Below are 5,000 nucleotides of genomic sequence, written 5' to 3'. Positions count from 1 at the left end.
ATAACCTTTCCAGTTTTCGTATTTCTGTTAAATATATATATATATTTTTTTCTTTCTTTTTCCTTTTTTTTGTACTATTTGATAATAATATTACTTGTGTTTTGGTTTAACAAAACAATATCATAGGATAGTAAAGCAGTATCTAGTTTCCTAATTGTACCAATTGTCCTATGGACCTTTCGGCCACATGGTTTTTGTTCTTTTTATTTTATCTTATTTATTACTATTATTTTTTCTTGATACTATCACCATTTCTATGTGTATATGAATGTATATGTATTTTTATGAACATTAACATTTCCATTTGTAATTAAATGTGTTGTATGTATAATGTCCGAAGGTTTTATGTGGCTATGACCTCTCCCAGTTTTCTTTCTTCTGTATAAATATTGTGTTCTATTTTTTCTTTCTTTGTACTCTGAGGATGTCGTAATAGACGAAAACGTTCAGTATTCCGACTTTAATTTCCCTGTGGTTTCTGCAATATATATATATATATATATATATATATATTTGTGTGTCGAAGACGATCTGGCAGACGGCAGACCTGGTAGGCGAACTGACAGTCACGGTGGCAGGCGATCGGACAGACAAGTGACGGCAGATTTCTGTGGTAGGGGAGAGAGTAGGCAGTCGGCAGACTTGGCAGGCAGCGACGGTGGGCAGGCGAGCTGCCAGATGGCAGACCTGGTAAGTGAACTGGCAGGTGATCTGACAGGCAGCGGCGGCAGGCGATCTGGCAGTCGGCAGACAATCTGGCAGGCATCGATGGCAGCGGCAGACAGCGGTGGCAGAGCTGGGGATAGAGGCCCCACATTGGGCGCCAAATGTAGGCCGGTGGTCTATGTCCCATGTTAGTCAAATGTTAGGCTGGTAGTCTGACCCACGTTAGGCAGCCATTTAGGCTGGTTGAAGGCGAACTCTGGTGAAGATAGAGTTCGTTTTATTGGGCAATGAAACGTTGGGCGCCAGTAGGGGTGGGGAGGAGTAACGAGACGGCGAGGGAGGTGACGTCTGTGTTCCAAGTCGTATCCCCGGGCGATCTGAATCTTCGGCGTTGGTCCATCCTTTATATATACGGACAAGTCATGATCCGTGCTCCTAATTGCCGTGAGGCTCAAGTGTGCTGCGTGGGAAGTTAGAGGCAAAACGTTCTGACGCCGGTGACGCACGACAACAGACGGTAGGCGTTCCTCAATAGGTTTAGTGTTACCTTGTCACATAGCCAAGGTGCAGGCCAGACAGAGCAGGCCGACGCTAGCATTGCACGTGTGCTTCCTGAAGAAGGGTTTATGTGATGGTCATGCGGCAGACTCTAGCGCTGGTTAGTCAACCTGAGCCCCACGTGTGATTTCCTTAGGAGGCCTTGGAGGTCAAATTTCGTGGGCAGAGAAGAGGTGAAGACGAGAGTGACGAGGTGAGGACCGTTCATGATGACTACTAACAATATATATATATATATATATATATGTATATATATATATATATATATTTATATATATATATATGTATATATATATATATATTTATATATATGTATATATAATATATATGTATATATATACATATATATATATATAATACATATACTGTATATATTCATATTATATATATATATATATATTTATATATATATATATATATATATATGTATATATATATATAATATATATAATATATGTACTGTATATATTCATATAATATATATATATATATTATATATACATATATATAATATATATGTATATATATACATATATATATATATATATATATAATACATATACTGTATATATTCATATTATATATATATATATATATATATATATATATATATATATGCAAAGAAATCACAAAACACACGTGATTACAAAAAAGCAATACAGAAAGAAACAATAAATACATAAGAAGACAAGGATACTCGGAGAGGTCCCATGTTACATTTTATCACACACAATTTTGTCAATAATAAAATTGTCCAATTTAAATAAACCCAAACTCAAGTTCATGTTATTTCCAAAATTTCTTTTTATAAAACAAGATTCAATAATATTTCTTTCTATAATATTATTACAAGAAGTAATTATTTTAGAATTTCCCCAGTCAATATTATGACCATAATCCCTTTGGTGGACAAATAATCCACTGGACACTTGCCCCGTTCTAATACTATATTTATGTTGGCCTATTCTTTTTTCTAAGCCTTTGCCTGTTTGGCCTATATAAATAAAATCACAATTTTTACATGGTATATTATAAATACATCCTTCTTTACTTCTTGGGGAAATTTTAATTAACAGTCAAAAATCCAAGCTGTCAGTTTTTTCTTCTATGTTCCTGAGAGCTTATAGAATTTGTTCCCCTGAGTTCTTGGATCAAGAAATACAATTCATCTATGACATTGGAGAAAATTTAAAATATCCAAAACATCTTATTGATAAAACAAAAATCAAAGCCAGGAAATGTTTTCTTAATACGTCGCAGGTCAAACCATTTAATTATAAAAATATGCTAACAATTCCGTACCACGAAAATTTAATCCATCTTCCTAGCATTTTTGAAAAATTTGGTATCCAGATAGTATTCAAAAATAATAACAACATTAAGAGTTTGTTAATTAAAAATTCCCCAAGAAGTAAAGAAGGATGTATTTATAATATACCATGTAAAAATTGTGATTTTATTTATATAGGCCAAACAGGCAAAGGCTTAGAAAAAAGAATAGGCCAACATAAATATAGTATTAGAACGGGGCAAGTGTCCAGTGGATTATTTGTCCACCAAAGGGATTATGGTCATAATATTGACTGGGGAAATTCTAAAATAATTACTTCTTGTAATAATATTATAGAAAGAAATATTATTGAATCTTGTTTTATAAAAAGAAATTTTGGAAATAACATGAACTTGAGTTTGGGTTTATTTAAATTGGACAATTTTATTATTGACAAAATTGTGTGTGATAAAATGTAACATGGGACCTCTCCGAGTATCCTTGTCTTCTTATGTATTTATTGTTTCTTTCTGTATTGCTTTTTTGTACCTTTGAAAATGTCTAAATAGACGAAAACGTTCGGTATCTGTTTTTTCAATTTCCCGGTGGTTTCTGCAAAAATATTCTATCACGTGTGTTTTGTGATTTCTTTGCATAATGGATACCACGCGCCATCTCCGAGAATTTTCTTCATACTCTCCTGGACTTACACCTATTGTTTCTTCATTGTGCTCTTCTCTGATCAAGTCCCATAAACTGAAGCTTCGCCTTAAATTTCTGAAGAATTGTTTAGACGAACAAGTTATGCCCAAATCTATTCTCAACAATCGATTGTTGAGTCTACGCCAAAAACCTTTTGAGGATTTTGAAAGGATTATTTTGCAAAAGCATATAGATATTATGAAGATTGAAGTGAAGGAATCATTTTATATCACAAAAGAAAAGAAAGGCGTTTTTCAAAATTCTATTCCAAACCAGTGGAAAGTGAAATTATTAGATTACATATATGCTAAATTAAGGTTCGTTTGCCATAAAGTAGATGTTAAACTTAAAAAGAAGTTGAAACATTTGATTAATAATAGTGGTTGGAATAAGGATGCCAACCCTAATTTTGTTCTTAATTTATCGGACAAACCTTTGAGTGACGACGCGAAATGTGCTCTAGGATATGGTTTGAAATTCGTTGCCAATAATCAGGTGAACTATGTAGATATTGCTAAGAGTTTTTGCAATTTGGAAAAATATAGTGATGTTTCAAATCAAGATATTAATATTTGTAAGGGTTTTGTGTACCATGCTTTATCCACGCCATGCCCTCCAAGTGTTCCTAAACGTTTCTTCACTACTTTTAATAATTTGAAGAAGGATAAAGATTTACACATTACAAAGGCGGATAAAAGTAATTGCTTAGTCATCATGAACAAAAAGGATTACTTAGAAAAAATGGAAATATTACTAAGTGATGAAGAGACATATGTTAAATTGAGCAAGAACCCTCTAGAAAATGTTAATAGTGAATTTAATAAGAAGCTTAAAACAATTTTAAAAGGTAACGACGAATTGATAAAAAAAATGTGTTACTATATCTCCGTCACTTCCATACATGTATGGTCTAATTAAAACTCATAAAGTTAATAATCCAGTTAGGCCCATTACTTGTTCTATTGGGTCTTGCACATATAAGTTGTCAAAATGGTTAGTGTCTCTTCTTAGTCCTCTTGTTGGGACAATTTCCCACTCTCATATCAAAGATAATGTTGACTTAACCGAAAAGCTGCTTGGACATAATATCACATTTGATTTTAAGTTGGTTAGTTTCGATATTAAAAGTTTATTCACCCGAGTCCCGGTTTTAGATTTGTTAGGATTTCTAGAAAAAGAATTAAAGAAACATGACTTTACACTCCCTGCTCATACTATTATTAGTTTAATCAAATTATGTGTAATAGACTCTAAGTTTGAATTTAATGGAAACTTTTATACTCAAACATTTGGTATGGCCATGGGGAACTGTCTGTCTCCAATTCTTAGCAATTTGTATATGGAGTTTTTTGAAAGAGAGTTATTACCAAACATTCTTCCAATTAATGCAGTTTGGTACAGGTATGTTGACGACATATTATGCATTTGGCCTAATGATCAATATTTGGATACTTTTTTGTCAGATTTAAATAATTTGGTGCATTCCATTAAATTCACAGTAGAGGTTGAAGAAAATAATATGTTACCATTTTTAGATGTAAATATTTACCGATGTGGAAGATACTTTAAATTTGACGTTTACAGGAAGCCGACCAATGTCCTCTCGTACATTCATTTTTACTCGTATCACAGTCAAAAATCCAAGCTGTCAGTTTTTTCTTCTATGTTCCTGAGAGCTTATAGAATTTGTTCCCCTGAGTTCTTGGATCAAGAAATACAATTCATCTATGACATTGGAGAAAATTTAAAATATCCAAAACATCTTATTGAAAAAACAAAAATCAAAGCCAGGAAATGTTTTCTT

This window comes from Oratosquilla oratoria, chromosome 19 (assembly GCF_046742065.1).
Source record: "Oratosquilla oratoria isolate Oo_2021 chromosome 19, ASM4674206v1, whole genome shotgun sequence".
NCBI classification, from domain to species: domain Eukaryota; kingdom Metazoa; phylum Arthropoda; class Malacostraca; order Stomatopoda; family Squillidae; genus Oratosquilla; species Oratosquilla oratoria.
This window is presented reverse-complemented; position numbering follows the sequence as displayed.